Source organism: Leptodactylus fuscus, chromosome 6, assembly GCF_031893055.1.
Source record: "Leptodactylus fuscus isolate aLepFus1 chromosome 6, aLepFus1.hap2, whole genome shotgun sequence".
In the NCBI taxonomy this organism is placed as follows: Eukaryota; Metazoa; Chordata; class Amphibia; order Anura; family Leptodactylidae; genus Leptodactylus; species Leptodactylus fuscus.
The window spans coordinates 51,583,956-51,604,175 of NC_134270.1; the positions used below are offsets into that span (position 1 = coordinate 51,583,956).

The 20,220-nt window shown below is 40.3% G+C and overlaps 1 protein-coding gene across 4 annotated transcripts in view; it reads right to left on the bottom strand.

Moving 5' to 3' along the window:
• CAMTA1 (calmodulin binding transcription activator 1) overlaps positions 1–20,220 on the bottom strand; it is a 1,244,145-nt gene that overhangs the window by 226,870 nt on the left and 997,055 nt on the right. The gene's annotated exons all lie outside the window — the stretch shown is intronic.

Below are 20,220 nucleotides of genomic sequence, written 5' to 3' on the forward strand. Positions count from 1 at the left end.
CCTATACATAGAGGGCAGTATTATAGTAGTTATATTCTTGTACATAGTGAGTAGTATTATATTAGGAATATTCTTGTACATAGTGAGCAGTATTATAGTAAGTATATTCTTATACATAGGAGGTAGTATTATAGTAGTTATATTCTTGTATATAGGAGATAGTGTTATAATACTTGCATTCCTGTACATAGGAGGCAGTGTTGTAGTAGGTATATTCTTGTACATAGTGAGAAGTATTACAATAGGTATATTTTTGTACATAGTGAGCAGTATTATAATAGTTGTATTCCTGTACATTGTGGCAGTTTTATTGTGGCTGTTTTCTTACACTATATATAGCTAGTCAGTGCATGCACTTGTTTGGCCCTACCACAAGACATTATACAGTATATTAAGTCTGGTTTCACATTACAATGGTCCATTCTAGACCATTGTAATATTGTATCCTGAGATCGCTGTTGCTGGAGGGACCACTGTATATTGTGATATATGTCTCTAAGACCTTGTCTTGATGGGCCGCTGTTGCTACCACTATAGTTATTGATTATTACCATGTAATTACATAAAATATCAGGCATCAATGAGCTTTCTATCCTGAGGAGCTAGCAATTTAATATGCAGGACATATAATCTATAAGTGGAGCTAATGCATATGATATAATTATTGTGATCACCCCTCCCCATCAGAGCTGACAATGATCTCTAAGCTTGACATGAATTATTATCGTACAGAGGATTAATATTCGCCATTTGTGATATGAGTGATTGATTACTACTGTTTACTTACTTAATTATGCAGGAAATAGCAATCTGTAAGCATTGTTTATCCAATTTATATTTACCCAAAATTAATAAATATGCTTCTAGAAGCAAAACGGGATCTCCTGACACCATGTGGCGCAGCATTCACTGCATGTTGGGAAAATGAGAATGAAAGTAGTTTGATTAGAATTTTTTTTTTAAATTAAAAGGATTTCTTATCTGGACACCCCTTTCCATATGCCCTATTAGGACATACAAACAGCATGGTGTGGGGTCTTCTGTTCTAGATCTCTCTTGAGGAGGTAGAATGGAGAATCAATAACAAGCAGTAATTCTTGCTTTGATACACCCTTGGACACATGTAAGACCGGGACACCACATGGTGTTAACACCACAGTTTACCCATGGCAGAAACCGTTTTTTTCTGCAGCGTTTTACAAAGTGGATAGGATCTTATCCAATCCCATCCCTACTTTGCGGTAAAACACGTGCTGTGGATATGCTGTCAGCTCCAAAACCATTGCAATTTTGGAAATTGTAGCATGTCAGTTATGCCTACAGAAACGCTGGCGGTTTCCCTATAGGTATAATTGAAGCAGTAAAACAGGAATCCTCTGCGAACTTTCTGTCCAAAGCGCTGTGGGAAGAACCGCAGAGAATGTGAATTAATGGATTGAAATCCTATAAATTTTTGCTGTGTCCAGGCCATATTGTGCTTTCAAACCATATAATACTATGTGACTTTGACTTTAAATAGGTATTCTAGCCACACACGGCTACCATCAGCCCATTGGACAGATTAATAAATTGGAGATAGGTACTGACTACCAAACCCTTCCCCACTGATCACTGGAACAAGGGACCGCAATGGCACGCCCTTCACAACAACATGACCATAGCCAGTTTTGAGGGCAAGTTCATATGGAGTTTTTTGGTCCAGAACCTGAGGCGGGGGCCGCCTCAGGTTTCAGGCCAAAAGCCGGGTAGCCTCGACTGAAAGCCAGTGCACTGCATCGGCATCCAGCCACGCACTCCGCTCCGGATTAGGCCCAATGAATGGGCCTAGTCTGGAAGAGGGTGTGTCTTCAGGCTGAATCGCGAGGCGAAACGGCTCCCGGAAAAAACTCCTGAGTGGCTCCCATTGATTTCAAAGGGAGCTGTCTTTTTGGTCAGGCTTTTGATACGGCCTCAAAATCCTGACCAAAAATCTCTGTGTGAACTTGCCGTAATGGTGTGGCCATGGCCTATCCTGCCTTATTCAGACTATGGGGAAATGATAGAGTCAAGAGTAACGCAAGCTAACACATAACGGCAAGTAAATCCTAAAAAAAATACTGCGCAAAAGACTAAACCTACAAGTACAAATTTATATGCAGCACCTTTCACCTTTTTCCCAAGCCAATGAGATATCTGAGAAAAAAATATAAAACATAATCAATTAATAAAATGAAACATCCAATGAAATGCACTTAAAAAAATAAGCAAAAACAATAAAAAAAAATTACAAACATTTACCTCTGTTCGCTACGGAATATAGCATTTGATGAAAAAAATATTCTAAATAAAAAACTGTATTCAAAAAATTAAAAAATTTACAAAACTTCTCAAGCTCAAAATTTTAAAAAGTTTAATTCTACCATTTTTTAATGGAAAATTGAATGGACTCTAGCCCTTTAAGTGTCTGACACGGTTTTTCTTAAAGCGTGCCACTAGCAATAGCCAGAGATATCGAATTTAGTTTTTCTTGCCCCAAAGCTGAAAGTTTGCAGGAGACTTTCCGGGAGATGGGAAGTGTGACACGTCTGAACAGCTTCATTTGCAAATTTGACTTTTTCTCAGTAATTATCTGGCAATTTGCATTGACTTGGTGCCAATCATAACATTACCTCGTTTTTGTGGCATCATCACCAGTCTCGTATGATTTAACCTCGAGCATATTGAGATCTCTTCCCATCTTCCCGTTCATTATCCCTGGTGTAAATCTCAGCCGTGTGCGAGAGTCTCCAACCGGCAGCTTTTCCTGGGATTACTGAGTATTTATTCTTGCATAAAAGAACTTATTATAGGGCCCTATAGTTAATAACTACTTTGTATAATGAACTGAATCCTAACAGAGAGCAACAAAGACACTTTAATGTCGGGTTCTTTATTATGGTGCGGCGCTTAAAACAAAGACGATATAATTTCACATGACAGAGGATTGGTAGACCAGTCAATTAAGACAATGGGAGGTCTTGGAGCTTCAAGTAGGTCAAACTGGAGATGTCTATTGAATCCACTCAGTGATGCTAATTATCTAAAGGGATACAACACAATCTGGTTCTTGGGGAGAAAAAGAACTGAAATTTAGCAATTGGAAACAAAAATATATATTTTTTACCATATTTTTGTGTACGGGTTTCTTCCTAGCACAAAAGGATGTATAAATATGTCCACAGCCTTTCTACAAGACATCACATAGACAGATGGGCAGACTTACTAAGCGCCAATACCAGTTTTCTGGTCACATACTATGTGGAAGATGTGGGTTTTGCTAAATCCTCCCCTAGTATTGTTCTTGTGTGACTACTGTATGTAAGTGTTGTATACAACTACTATTTGGCTCTATGCCAGTGTAATATGGCTGTATAGGCATCATATAGAATGACATGGCATGGCATAGCTTTATTTGGGCACCATTTGACATAAACATTTTGTATCTCATGGTAATGGTTGCACTATCTAGTTAGATAAATGTGACTACACAACCAGGCTGCTGTTATAGGGAGATCTTCAGACTACACAACTAGGCTGCTGTTATAGGGAGGTCTTCGGACTATACATCTAGGCTGCTGTTATAGGGAGGTCTTCAAACCACACAACCAGGCTGCTGTTATAGGGAGGTCTTCAGACTATACAACTAGGCTGCTGTTATAGGGAGGTCTTCGGACTACACAACCAATCTGCTGTTATAGGAAGGTCTTCGGACTACACAACCAATCTGCTGTTATAGGGAGGTCTTCAGAATACACAACTAGGCTGCTGTTATAGGGAGGTCTTCAGACTATACAACCAGGCTGCTGTTATAGGGAGGTCTTCAGACTATACAACCAGGCTGCTGTTATAGAGAGGTCTTTAGACTATACAACCAGGCTGCTGTTATAGGGAGGTCTTCGGACTACACAACCAGGCTGCTGTTATAGGGAGGTCTTCAGAATACACAACTAGGCTGCTGTTATAGGGAGGTCTTCAGACTATACAACCACGTTGCTGTTATAGGGAGTTCTTCAGACTATACAACCAGGCTGCTGTTATAGAGAGGTCTTTAGACTATACAACCAGACTGCTGTTATAGGGAGGTCTTCGGACTACACAACCAATCTGCTGATATAGGGAGGTCTTCGGACTCCAAACCCAGCTGCTGTTGTAGGGAGGTCTTCAGAATACACAACTAGGCTGCTGTTATAGGGAGGTCTTCAGACTATACAACTAGGCTGCTGTTATAGGGAGGTCTTCAGACTACACAACTAGGCTGCTGTTATAGGGAGTTCTTCGGACTACACAACTAGGCTGCTGTTATAGGGAGGTCTACAGACTACACAACCAGGCTGCTGTTATAGAGAGGTCTTCAGACTATACAACCAGGCTGCTGTTATAGGGAGGTCTACAGACTACACAACCAGACTGCTTTTATAGAGAGGTCTTCAGACTATACAACCAGGCTGCTGTTATAGGGAGGTCTTCAGACTACACAACCAGGCTGCTGTTATAGGGAGGTCTTCGGACTACACAAACAGGCTACTGGTAGCAGGGGCGATCCACTCTACATAGATTGAATACTGTTAAAGGGGTGCTCTAGACTATTTAGACAGTGTGATTTTATAAAGTGAGATGTAAAATACATGCCGTGCATAGTTGGCCATTGGGATACCTTGTATATATTAATACTTTTTATATTATGTATGTTAACCCTTTTCAAATGTATAGCTAATGGAGTTACTGGTCATCTAAAAATAAATAATAAAGGGGCACTAATAAATAATAATAATAATGATAATAATAATAATAATAATAAATAATGAAGGGACAGTTAAATGGGCATTATACTGTATGAGAATATTAAGGGGGCATCATACTCTGTGAGGGCAAAAAGGAGGCATCATAATTAGAGATGAGCGAACACTGTTCGAATCAGCCGTTCCCAACAGCACACTCCCATAGAAATGAATGGAAGCACCTGTGACACCGACCGCCGGCAAAGTGTACATGCCAAGTGCTTCCATTCATTTCTATGGGAGCGTGCTATTCGGAACGGCTGATCTGAACAGTGTTCGCTCATCTCTATAATCTGTGGGAACATGAAGGTGGCATCAAACGGTGTGGACAGGCAATAAGGGGGTATCATACTGTTTCTGGCACTAATGGGGCTTTATGCTGTGTGGGTGACACTAAAGAGGTGATAGGGGGGAATTACATGGGGGGGAACTAAAGAAGTATTATATCTTGTTGGGGCAGCATTATACTGTGTGAATACACTAAGGAGGTATTATGATCTGTAGGGCATTATACTGTGCAGGGGCACTAAAGAGGCATTAAACAGTGTAGACACATAAGTAGGCCTCTATGAAAGTGTGTAGGGGTACGAATCAGGCACCATGACTATGTATTACACTAAAATGGTACTATTAATGAGGCACAAATGGAGTCGAGAACAAAGAGGACAGGAAGGTCCTGAACTACATTATATATATAATATATATATTTATATATATATATATATATATAATCTTTAACTTGGAGAATACAATGTACAATCTGTGCATAATGTAAAACTATAATGTAAAACTTTGTCAGATTTTTGTTGGTCTTTTTGACACTATACAGATGTAGCAGAGATACCCCTAACTTCTGCAATTGGTAAAACTGCTGCAGCGTGATATCTTATCACAGGAGACAACAAAAAACAATATAAAGTCATTGGAAAAACATTTTTTAATGATTTTTCATAGGTTTTTGTTGTCTCCTGTGTGTCTCCTGCAGCAGTTTTACCAATTGCAGAAATTCGGGTTCTCTCTGCTACATCTATATCTTATAGTGGTTTCAATTATTTAGCCTAATGTGGACATTGAAATACACCTGGAAACATTATACATTATATTTTATTACATTATATGTTTACTATGTTTACATATATTTACTCAAAGATATAGGTTTGAATGGACCAAAACATCCAATTTAACACAGCACTGGCCTTCTCCGAATACATTTTACGGCCTGGGTTCTTCTGCTGATACAACAATAAAGGAAAAATAACTTACAAAAGAAGAGTACGTTGGATTCTGTTTCATATTATAGGTTCATAAAAGGTATATACAGTATACCTTATCTCCAGTATTCTCTATAATCCCTTATAGTCAACCATGTGTAGTCCTGGCCTTAAATTAGTTTAATATAAGCTTAATGCAATCTATATGAGGGACTAAACTGGAAATGAATAGAACCTGTAACAAATGCATTTTCCTAAATTACCAGCAGGTGGCGGTAGTATTCCACAGATATCTAGTTTCTCACTCCTGCACGTTTGGTATTGAACCTTATTTTGATTTAATATCTTATGACTCTGCTTTTGTAGTATTTTTAAAACATTAGGATGGATCTAGACACAGTGTAACAATGTCTCTGCGTATGTATCCGCTGACATCACACATAATCACTGTGGAAATGTTCTAATTTTATTCTTTTCACTTCCACCTGTTGGATCTATGCATATTGTAATGTGGATCAGCAGGTCCATTCATCAGTCTGAAAGGAAAAATAAGAGCCATTTCTGGAGCCGTGTTTACTTGTATTATTTCCTGTAAGATGGTAATTGGCTCCTTCATGGTGTGTGTTACATAGCGTATGGGCGCTTCTAAGCTCATATAAACGGATACTGTAGTAATGGCTGGTGATCATGTCCTGACAGTAAGGTATCAGCTCTCCCAAAGTGGCCCCCAACTACATCTCCTGCTGACCACCCACCCTAGGAAATATGTCCTAATAGTTCCTAACATTCCAGTAGTCACATATGGACTTGTCTAGTATATCTAATAGTTACTCGCTGTATAATATAAAATCCTGCAGCTTTAAATTTTTTTGTTTTAGTTACTTGTTACTTCCAAGAGCTCTGCTTTCTGTAAGTGAATGGAAGCTATCCATGTGTAACTCACTGATGAAAGTCTGCTAAAATTGTATCCATGGTTGACAGGAAGCAGACATCCTGAAAATGGTGAGAACTTTTCTTATTCAATGCCTATGTAGCAAACATAGTTGTAATGGATACATATTCATCCTGTAGAGGACCCATATACTCCCAAAAGTTGTAGATGTCCTACAAGTTCCAGTATGTCCAGACACTCCAGACCCTCTATGGCACTAGGCCGCAATACCTTCATTCTACATCATTGTAGATCTTGCACTAAGGAATACTAAGCTACATGAAAATGATCTACATAGAGCAGTCCTATGCCACAAACCACCTACCACTTTGCAGCAATTAACCCTGTGGAATGAGAAGGAAACGCTCCAAACTGATCACATTTACTGCATTAAATTTCAGGTTGTTTCTAGTTAATTGCGAGGCTAAACATAATTATATAGCATGTATATGGTGCCTCATATGATATTCCCTGTGTGTATGTGCAATGCTCAGCTCTCAGCAGCAATCAATCTCACACCTCGCCTGTCCTAGAGTCGCATATCTCCCGAATTACTGCTAGCTTATATTTAACCCCTACATCTGGCAAGGTAATTGAAGCCAATGAAAGGTGCAACAGGAGGTAAGTTATAGGGCCAGCTCAAGGTCTATGAAGGCCCTGAAGGGGGTGGCACTGGTTCCTGCTGTCTACTAGTAAACCTAAGGAGGCTGTGCTAGTGATCCTCAGGGCGTGCAGTTATGGAGCGGTATTTTTCAGGTACATTGTCACTTTTGTGAAGGATTTGCTAGAATGCCATGAACAGGTGGTCTATAGTGAGGTGTTGGAGAAAGAGTCTACATCCATCCTCTGAGATACCTCATCCTTTTCTGGATGATGAGAAGTAGTAATAATCTAAGGGTGCCTTCACACGGAGATTACGCTGCGCTCATTCTGAACATAAAAAGCAGCTCCCATTGACTTGAATGGGATCTGGCATATGTGCGCTACCCATTGAAATCAATGGGAGGCCTTTTTGGTACTTTTCCCTCATCGGGCCAGCATCGCTGTTTAGCATCAGCATCGGGACATGTTGAACTGCTGACTGCTGGCCCGATGCTGGCTGGCACTGGAGCTGTGTATAAAGGAGCAGCGGATCACAGGATGCCAGAGAGGGGCGCCCAGACCCTGCCCTCACTCGCGGTGCGTAGAGGATGGTGGAGCCCGGCCTGGTGTGAGCGGTGTGCCACCGTGACAGATGCTGTGTGTGTGTCACTGCAGCCGCAGCATCAGGGGGTGACGTCTGGCTTCATCGTGTCCTCCCGGCACTGGGACGTGCAGCCGGGCCGCTGATAAGCTTGTGCTCACCGACAATCACCGCAATCCCCAAGTCAACCCACGGCCCAGACCCTGCCCTCATTCGCGGTGCGGAGAGGATGGTGACGGGGCCGGGACGTGGGTTGACTTGGTGATTGTCGGTGAGCACAGGCTTGAGAAGCCGGACGTCACCCCCTGATGCCGCGGCTGCAGAGACACACACACACAGCAACTGTCACGGTGGCACACCGCTCACACCAGGCCGGGCTCCACCATCCTCTCCGCACCGTGAGTGAGGGCAGGGTCTGGGTGCCCCTCTCTGGCATCCTGTGATCTGCTGCTCCTTTATACACAGCTCCAGTGCCAGCCAGCATCGGGCGAGTAGTCAGCAGTTCAGAATGTCCCGATGCTGATGCTGAACTGCGATGCTGGCCCGATAAGGGAAAAGTACCATAAAGGCCTCCCATTGATTTCAAAGGGTAGCGCACGTATGGGAGCTGCTTTTTACATGCTCATTCTGATCGTGTTTTTACATTCAGAATGAGCGCAGCGTAACTCCGTGTGAAGGCTCCCTTATTATACAACGAGAATAATACTACCATATGGTGCTAAATAACAGTACCAGAGAGTACCTACACCATAACCCTTACATGTAAGTGTCCATATAGTGCAACATAATGTACTGTAGTAAATAATGATACCTTTCACTGCCTTAAAGAGGTCGGCCAAAGCTTACTATGAGTGGCCTGTCCTTAGGATAGGCCACCAATATAGTCTTATAGAGAGAGATAATTTTTGCGGCCACGAGCATAAGTAGCCACAAGAAATTGGCCGCAGGCATGTGAAGTCAGCTCTGCCCAAGTCCCGATGGCAGAGCCGACTGCGCATAACCCCCAGTGCCGGAAGAAGACGCAGAGAGAGGCCGTTCCAGACGAAGATGGAGACGGCACTGGAGATTTCTTTTGCAGCATTGGGGACGCCCCCAGTGCTGTTTGAGTGCTGGTACCCGCCCCCAGTGCTGCGAGAGAACTCATTTGCATACCGAAGAAAACCGGGATTTCTACCGAACGGTGGCGCGGAGAAGACATCTAAAGGTAGGAGAATAGCCTTTCTTAAGGCTATTCCTATGTGTTAGGGACAAAAAATTTCATTTTAATGATAGAATCCCTTTAAGGGAGGGCTATATGTGATAGCAATGGTGAATTCTTGTGTATTGGTAGACGCTAAAAGTCTATTTTCCCTTTTCAGTCCAACACTGCTAGGCCCCAATAGCGAAGCACATCATTATTGAATGACATCACCAATATCGAATGACATCACTATTCTCTGACAGATGAGTTGAGAGGCTCATAGTATACATGTTACATTGTTTCATGATTCTCAAAATGGAGAATATAGAGAAAAGAGATTTTCCATCTTTATGTAGTTTTTGTTACCCACATTCCCTAGGGATCCAGCTTTCCACCATGACATACAGTGCTTAATGCTTACTGAAAGGAATGGATCGTCATAAGCCTCCTTGTATACTAATTACTGTACCTTTATGTTGGGGCTAATTACCCCGCGGCTATAGCGGTTTATGTCGTAGCCTCTAATAATATTACTTAATGCTATGTCAGCAGCAGCGAGGACGCAAACCTTCTGTAATTCTCTCATTGACTTCATTGCTTCCCCAATACCATGACCATAAGTACAAATGACTCTGCCTATGGACATATATGATATACGGTATATACAGCTCTCCGCACAGCCCATAGAGTGCAAGACTCCTTAAGGCTGTAAAATGGCTTCATGGTTTATGTAGCAATTCACAGCCTCAGTCAGCAGATATCTGTCATGTCGTTGTGTAACCACTACATGATGAGGTACAATGGTGAACATCAATAGCCTCAGCATACATGTAAGCATAAATAATACATGTATGAAGCTGGAGAAACATGAGGAGGGCCCAGGGGGGTGATATTATGTGCGCTCTTCTGCTAGATTTTATTGGGAAGTCAATGAAATGATATTGGATTTATGACCCCCTGGATGATCTTTTTGAAGTGGGATAGCAATAGGCCTCAGTGTTTCCATCAGTCAGGAGGCAAAGAATAAAAATAGGACAGGCCGACAGCGAGCTCACTGCAGCAGCTCCGTCCATGAGGGTCCAAACAACGGGTTCACTTTTGGGGCTGATATCGAAGAGAAAAAGTTAACGTTGTTTCATTGGATCTAAACTGTATAGAGATAGATATATAAATTACCAAAAATATAAAAATATCTCTAGAAACATCAAGTATTTGATCTATCTACTTAAAATCTATCTATCTATCTATCTATCTATCTATCTATCTATGTATCAATTATTGCATAAGGATAAATATGCACATGCATTTCTATCTCTATCTACCCATATCTGTTGCTTCATCAAACTATCTATCCATCCAAACTATATGTCTAGCTATCTACTAATATGCCTTTCTCTTTAACAGTATACCAAGTAACTCTATCTATCTATCTATCTATCTATCTATCTATCTATCTATCTATCTATCTATCCATCCAATATCTATCTTCCTTTTATCTATCTATCTATCTATCTATCTATCTATCTATCTATCTCCCTAAAATCTATCCGTCTATCTATCTATTTATCCAACGTCTGTCTATCTATCTATCTATCTATCTATCTATCCATCTATCTATCTATCTATCCATCCCTTATCTATCTATCTATCTATCTATCTATCTATCTATCTATCTATGCTATCTATCTATCTATCCAATATCTATCTTCCTTTCATCTATCTATCCATCTACCTAAAATCTATCCGTCTATCTATCTATTTATCCAACGTCTATCTATCTATCTATCTATCTATCTATCTATCTATCTATCTATCTATCTATCCATCCCTTATCTATCTATCTATCTATCTATCTCCCTAAAATCTATCCGTCTATCTATCTATTTATCCAACGTCTGTCTATCTATCTATCTATCTATCTATCTATCTATCTATCTATCTATCTATCCATCCATCCCTTATCTATCTATCTATCTATCTATCTATCTATCTATCTATCCAATATCTATCTTCCTTTCATCTATCTATCCATCTACCTAAAATCTATCCGTCTATCTATCTATTTATCCAACGTCTATCTATCTATTTATCCGTCTGTCTGTCTATCTATCTATCTATCTATCTATCTATCTATCTACCTACCTAACATATACCTAACAACAGAATATTAATGTTGTAAATACAGCTCTGGATGGGAATAGAGCACAGGGTACGGTGTAAACTCAGAATCATTACACATTATGCAAAGTATTTGCAAAGTTTATGTGAAAAAAGTTGATATATTTATGTAACATTGACAATGAACCTGTCACTAAGTCAATAGGTAACAATTACAGTACAAAAGCAGCTTTAGATGTAAAAGGAATATAAGACGTAATGATATAATTCATGAGAAATGCAGCAAAGTGGAACAATGTTTCCTCCTCTATTACAAAACTTACTAATGTAACAGAACACCATATGAGCTATGAATGCATAATGTACATTTTCAGTATCTCAAGATAAATCTAATGGTATCTGAGTTATATTACCCATCTTCCACCCTATTAAAAGTAAAAAGAGATACCTGACAATGAGCCAGCAAGGAGCAGTGGTGGCAGGTGAAGTCATTAGAAATGAATGCAGCTTTGGATGTGACTGGAGTACTTTCTAAGGGTGCATGCACACTACGTAACGCCGGGCGTGTATGAGAGCCGTACACGCCGGCATTACAGCAGACTGCCGAACACTTCCCATTCACTTCAATGGGAGCGCTCGTAAACGCCGCTGTTACGAGCGCTCCCATTGAAGTGAATGGGAAGTGTTCGGCAGTCTGCTGTAATGCCGGCGTGTACGGCTCTCATACACGCCCGGCGTTACTCAGTGTGCATGCACCCTAAAGCTAACACATTTTCTGTCTAATCTTCCCAACCCAATGAAATTTCTTTCAAATTTTGTGCAAAAATATCATTCACATTTAATATTTCTTGAAATCTGAACCCTTTCACCTGATAGCACATAGCTTTCACATGATCAAACACATGCTACAAGATAATAGATGGTTGTGCTGAAGCAGAGACTGCAGCCGTGCACCGTGCCTCATGGATTTTTCAGTCTCTTCATTGAAACATGTATCAAACAGGTTGTAATTGGGAATCCACATGACTTGACGATTACTACACATCACAACACACACACTATGAAAGCATTAACTTATTCACAATCAGCTCAATGCTAACTGGCTTCTTTGAGCTGTTTTAAAGAAGGAAATCAATTGCTGGGGTGTTAGCGAGAGGAGTCCTATGGGTATTAAGGGAAGAAGACGACTCTCTCTGTGGTAACACTATAGCTCAAAGTACCAGCGACAGAATACAACACATTTACAAGGTGTCTTGCCACATCTGGGGAACTCTGCGAGAGATCCAGTAAAATAATATTACACTGAATAAAACTGTAAATGGGCACAATAATTGAATATTTTTTTATTTATATTCATTATGTAGAGGCGGGGGAGGGAAGTATTATAGGGCTTAAAGGGTCACGTTTTCTGTAAGAAAAACAATCTCATGTGACATGATGTGAGTTATTTTAAATGCTTGAACATACACATGTACACTCACTTTATTAGGTACACCTGTCCAACTGCTCGTTAACACTTAATTTCTAATCAGCCAATCACATGGCGGCAACTCAGTGCATTTAGGCATGTAGACATGGTCAAGACAATCTCCTGCAGTTCAAACCGAGCATCAGTATGGGGAAGAAAGGTGATTTGAGTGCCTTTGAACGTGGCATGGTTGTTGGTGCCAGAAGGGCTGGTCTGAGTATTTCAGAAACTGCTGATCTACTGGGATTTTCACGCACAACCATCTCTAGGATTTACAGAGAATGGTCCGAATAAGAAAAAACATCCAGTGAGCGGCAGTTCTGTGGGCGGAAATGCGTTGTTGATGCCAGAGGTCAGAGGAGAATGGCCAGACTGGTTCGAGCTGATAGAAAGGCAACAGTGACTCAAATAGCCACCCGTTACAACCAAGGTAGCCAGAAGAGCATCTCTGAACGCACAGTACATCGAACTTTGAGGCAGATGGGCTACAGCAGCAGAAGACCACACCGGGTGCCACTCCTTTCAGCTAAGAACAGGAAACTGAGGCTACAATTTGCACAAGCTCATCGAAATTGGACAATTGAAGATTGGAAAAACGTTGCCTGGTCTGATGAGTCTCGATTTCTGCTGCGACATTCGGATGGTAGGGTCAGAATTTGGCGTCAACAACATGAAAGCATGGATCCATCCTGCCTTGTATCAACGGTTCAGGCTGGTGGTGGTGGTGTCATGGTGTGGGGAATATTTTCTTGGCACTCTTTGGGCCCCTTGGTACCAATTGAGCATCGTTGCAACGCCAAAGCCTACCTGAGTATTGTTGCTGACCATGTCCATCCCTTTATGACCACAATGTACCCAACATCTGATGGCTACTTTCAGCAGGATAATGCGCCATGTCATAAAGCTGGAATCATCTCAGACTGGTTTCTTGAACATGACAATGAGTTCACTGTACTCCAATGGCCTCCACAGTCACCAGATCTCAATCCCATAGAGCATCTTTGGGATGTGGTGGAACGGGAGATTCGCATCATGGATGTGCAGCTGACAAATCTGCGGCAACTGTGTGATGCCATCATGTCAATATGGACCAAAATCTCTGAGGAATGCTTCCAGCACCTTGTTGAATCTATGCCACGAAGAATTGAGGCAGTTCTGAAGGCAAAAGGGGGTCCAACCCGTTACTAGCATGGTGTACCTAATAAAGTGGCCGGTGAGTGTATATATGCTGTTATTATATTGTATATATGTAAAAGAATATAAAAATATTATAAACACGCCTTCTATGTGCAAGCATATCACTTCTATAATACTGTCTCCTATGTGCAACAAAATAATTAATATAATGCTACTACTATGATACTTTCTCCTATGTATACGAATTTAACTACTATAATACTGTCTCCTATGTACAAGAATATAACTACCATAATACTGTCTCCTATGTACAAGAATATACTATAATACTGCCTCCTATGTACAAGAATATAACTACTATGATACTGTTTCCTATGTACAAGAATATAACTACTATAATACTGCTCCTATGTACAAGAATATAACTACTATAATACTACTCCTATGTACAAGAATATAACTACTATAATACTGCTCCCTATGTACAAGAATATAACTACTATAATACTGCTCCTATGTACAAGAGTATAAATATTGTAATACTGCTCTTACGTACAAGAATATAGCTACTATAATACCACTCCTATGTACAGGAATATAAATATTATAATACTGCTTTTATGTACAAGAATATACCAACTATAATACTGTCTCCTATGTACGACAATATAACTACTATGATTCTAATACTATAATACTGCCCCTATGTACAACAATATAACTGTTATAAAACTGCCTCCTAGGTACAAGAGTGTTAGAATACTGCTGTTATGTACAAAAATACAACTACTATAATACTGTCCCTATGCACAAGAATATAAATCTCATAATACTACTCTTTATGTGCACTCTTTATGTGCACATATGTAACTATTATATTGCCTCTTAAGCATTTCATTATAATACTGCCTTCTATCTGTTAATATTGTGACCATAAGGCTTTTTTTTTATCTCCGCCTATGTCCGATGTCAGTTCCTATCACTGTGAGCATTCTTAGTATTGGAACAGCTACAAGGTGTCGTATCATTATATCCAACTTGACAATCTTGTACTTGCAGCTCAAGACATCCTGTGTTACATCAATAAGATGCTCACACTACTCAAATACATAATAGACAAAAAATGATTTTTGCAAATCTTCTTATTATTATCTCAAAGATATGGAGAGAAAAAGAAATCAGACAATAATACATAAGTGGATATGCCCTTTGAGAAACCACAGACTGGATACAATTGTCTTGGCTGAAATGCCACAAAAGCTGCAGAGAAGCAGAATTAAACATCGCTGTTAAGTCAACTGTGAACCTTTTTTGGAAGAACAAGGTTTATGCAAAATACAACAATGTGTAGCTGCCAATATGGTGTACTGCGGGATTCTGGGAGCAGAGTCCAGGCCTTTTTGGAGAAAGCTTTAACTTTCTCTTCCCAGAAAATGCTGAAATGTCTACTTCATGTGTGAGCCAAATGTGATTAGAGAGCGTCGTCTATAAATTATCAGAATGCTTTCTTTAAGACGTTTGTGATCCGTGTAAGGAACTGTTTTTTATTTCATCCTGTCTGTCTGTCTGTCTGTCTGTCTGTCTGTCTGTCTGTCTGTCTGTCTATCTATCTATCTATCTATCTATCTATCTATCTATCTATCTATCTATCTATCACATCTATCTGTCTGTCTGTCTGTCAGTCTGTCTGTCTTAATATTGTCAGGGCTAGCATATGTATTTTAAGCTGAGCCTGCATGTGTATATGGGGAGGGGGTTGTGAGAAATATCTTTCAGTCGAATGCTTTGTTCATACTGTAATTCTTTTAAGTTGGACATTTCAGCATCTCCGCCAACTCTCTTTACATCCTTCAATAGGCACCGCTGCAATTGTTCTGCTACAGTTGGAATTTTTTCTCGGCCCCACCATTCCTGAGCAGTGTACTCAGTACTGTTAGTTTCTGAACCAAATATCCTAATTTAGCTCTCTATTGTCAAGTGGGCAGTCCCAGACTATAAGTTGCACCCTGGACCGCCCACTTGACAACAGACAACAAATGTATTGGCTGGAGAAAGAAATTCAACTGCATTAGAATCAGTGGAGCAACTCCTAAGTACACAAAGAGTTGGAGTTGAAAGAGGTGGTGAAACGTTATCTTTAATGGAAACCAAAGAGTACTGTAATACTTCTTACATGTGTGTCCAATGACAAGAGATAATAAGAGACTGGTTCTATAAAAGGAGGAATCTCTCTTCTTTGTTAGCCATGCCTTAATATGTGGATATATCCTGCCTATGACAGATGGCCCCTTTAAAGGGACAGTCAGTATATATATGTTTGCAGTATGTAGAGATTGAGGTAGGGAGTTGTGAAAACCTAATGTTTTCTTTGAGGGAAAAACAGATCCACAAGGCTTATAGTATAAAAATAAAGTATATAATATTCGTTACAATATTGGTCTCCTTCTGTAGGACACATGGACATTTAGGGTGTGATAAAACACATAACTTTTGTAACAAAGGTATATAAATGGAAAAAAAATAAATTTACAATAGTGTAGAACTTTTTGGAACCTGTAGATCGTAGTTGTAGTGAATAGTCGTTCATTCTAAACCTATTTTTGGCCATTTTGAAGATAATGCCGGGCTAATGACTGTCATTGCCGCTTGTTCGCCGCCCATGGAGAGTTTACAATGGCTGAATGTCCTGTCGATAGGAGACTTAGTGGACACAAACTACAACCCAACTAGTAGCAAATTACATAAGTGGCTGTGAATGGTGTTTGTGTTATGGGATATCATGATACGGTCTCACTTTGCGGCTAATGACTGATAAGACGGCAGTTTCCCGAAGAAAAATTGTAATTAAAGATCTATAAAGTACAAAAAAAATTCCCCTTACGGTGAAAATTGCTCAATTGTACCCGTCTGTAGGACTTGTTTGCAGCAAAATTAATCCAATTCTGCTTTCAAAGTATGGCTGTGCCTCTATCAACAATGCACTTAACCCAATGGAAGTCTGTAGCTGGGTTCAGAATTTAAAGGGGAACTGCGCCATTATAAAATCGCTGATGTATACCAACAGGTTTGGCGTCCTGGCAATTAAAGCGTAATATCTTTTCAAATAACATTTCGGGATAAGCTGCCACATATGTGTATGTAACACTATCCCTGGCCATTGTAACGTCTCTACTGAATGAGAATTCTGGAAAGTCAATTTCTGAAGCAACAAAATATATTTTTTCATGCCTTCATCTTGAGCCACTTCTCCAAATCTATAATTATATTCAGTTTTGTTATTTCACCCCATCAAAAATGGGATCACTTTAAACAAGTATAAGATTATTTGTGTGAGTACATTGCCAATGGTCACATTATGCAGATTTTATTTGTCAGCCAATGCATTTGTGACTGTAGAGTACAATTGTCTGGGGTGACTAGCTAATGCCACACTGGCACAATGTTTCATCTATGAATGAAAAACAAGTCTGGAGGTGGTCAGCTTTGAAGGCAGTGCCCTATAAACTCAGCGATGTCTTACATATATTCATAACCAGGTGCTGAGCATTTGTCTTTGGAGATACAGCTTTGCCAATAACAAGCAAACCTGTGATGATACAAGGAACTCCGCATGCAGCACGTTGTATACTGAAGTAGGAGAGACTAACAGGTGGCAGATGTAGCCGAGCTGAATAAGACACACATTTAACTCTTTGGAGACATAATAGTTTAGACTTTGGCTTCTTATATGCCCTACACTTCACCATATAAGTAATATTAAAGATTTATTAAGGGGTTTATGCAGGAGTAAATAAAGCTTACAAGTGCACTCCCTGCACTGGCTATGCTTTATTATTATCTAGGTCCAGCAAAGCCTCTACTATTACTTTTGCAGAGTTCAGTTAGGGAGGCCAGAAGTCTCTTCCCTAAGCTTCCCCTCCAGACTTTCCAAATCTTGGTCATAGGACTGACTTTACTCTACGGTAAGGACCTGCAGCAGGAGTAGGGCAGAGCCAGTTATGTTACAGAAGGCTGCAGCAGGAGTAGGGCAGAGCCAGTGACATCACAGAGATCTGCTGCAGGAGTAGAGCAGAGCCAGTTATGTTACAGAAGGCTGCAGCAGGAGTAGGGCACAGCCAGTGACATCACAGAGACCTGGAGCAGGAGTAGAGCAGAGTCAGTGACGTCACAGAGAGTTGCAGCAGGAGTAGAGCAGAGTCAGTGACGTCACAGAGAGCTGCAGCAGGAGTAGAGCAGAGTCAGTGACGTCACAGAGAGCTGCAGTAGGAGTAGGGCAGAGCCAGTGATGTCACAGAGATCTGCTGCAGGAGTAGAGAAGAGTCAGCAATGTCACAGAGAGCTGCAACAGGAGCAGAGTCAGCGATGTCACAGAGAGCTGCAACAGGAGCAGAGTCAGCGACGTCACAGAGAGCTGCAGCAGGAGCAGAGTCAGTGATGTCACAGAGAGCTGCAGCAGGAGCAGAGTCAGTGACGTCACAGAGAGCTGGAGCAGGGGAAGCACAGTGCAGAGATCTCCTGCACCCCACTGCATTCTGCAGATATAACCATCAGGGTCCTGAGGGATCTGGTTTTATATTAGTAGTAAAGCTTATTCAGGACAAGCAAAGTACTGGCAAGGTTTTTCCTTCCTATATAACCTCTTTAGGCACTTAGAAATCCTGTTGGGAATTTGAGGCTTAGTATATATGACTTTATAGCATGTGGTTACAACAAGTGTCCACCAGCAATTACAACAAACTATTTTTATCTTCTAACTTTGCTGAGTCTTCCATTTATATCTCTATTTTGGAGGTCTTGCTCACTGTTCTGTAGGCCATAAGGTGAGAACATGAAGGCCTCCAGAGTCCCTAGCAAGGCAACACCCCTGAGCACACCTGCACTGCATTAGTACGGATCATGCAGTGTGAATTGCCCCTTAAAATCTTTGTGCTAGATGATACTAATCCCTCACTTTACAGAAGACATAAAAAGGTCTAGTTTTGTTAAACTGCTTTTGCATACATAATTGATGCTTCTAGATTGGGACCCTTATCATCCCCCATTAAAGGAAATCCAAAACCCATCATCACAAATGATAGTTACAGTGAACCTCCACGCTTGAATACTACTCTACTTTTTAACATATAGATATGTGTATATGTATACCGTAGGTGTGTCCTCTCCTACCTTCCCTCTTGTCTGGACAAACCCATGAGTGTTGAGAGATAACTAACTTTTCAAGGCTATATTGTATTATGGAATCACAAATTGGAGTCCTTAATCAGATTTGAGCTAAGTTAAGGATGGATACATCTTTAGGTTCAACATTCTTCTTTCTAATCCTGTTCACTTTGCATATTTATAAGGATATTTGTAAGGATTTATGAGGTCTGGTTTTCTCATATATGGCTTCAAATACTGTAATGAACAAAATAATTTCTGATGCTGCCCCTAGAGGAGCTTAGGAGTTTTCTACATACTGTCTATACATTACACTCAATAACAAAATAGTATTCAGTAAGTTCCTAAGCTCCCTCTAGTGGTGGCTGCGGTCCTGAAAAATGCTATCATTTTTTATTCAGTCTATCTGGGGGTCCGCAGACAAACAGAGCTCCAACCTTTATAAAGGTATATTGTATATTAAATAAATAAATTGCCACAGTGTGTGACTAACCCTGGTTAATGCAAACATAGCCTTTCTATAGAACACTGATGAAGAGGTTATCTGACTTGGAGACCCCAGTTTTACATCGTAAAGTTATGCATATGGTGACTACTATAAAAAGAAACTGTTGATCATGTAGAATGAAGAGGGCATTAATACCTTTCAAGGATATTTTTGGCATCTGAACAATTCCTTTAACAAACTTCTGCACAAAATCAGGGTTATTTGGTAAACTTTTCTAAGGAACTAATTAATAAGAAGTTCTCGCAAAAGCCTATATAAAACACTGAAGCTTTGGCCGCCCCAGGGGTAGCAGTTCCGTTAACTGCAATTTAATAATAGGTCCAAAGCTATAGATTTTCCTTCTACTTTCAAAATGTAATGATTAAGTTCATTCGCAATTTAATTTATTCCAGATTTTTGTTACATTGTTCTAGCAAGTAGTTGGAGGAAGAGCTGCGCTCCTCTGCATGTTAGTTTGCAATCAGCATTAACATTCAGTTCACTGTGTCTGTTTGTGCTCTGAAAGCCAGTGGAGCGTTCCCGATCCCA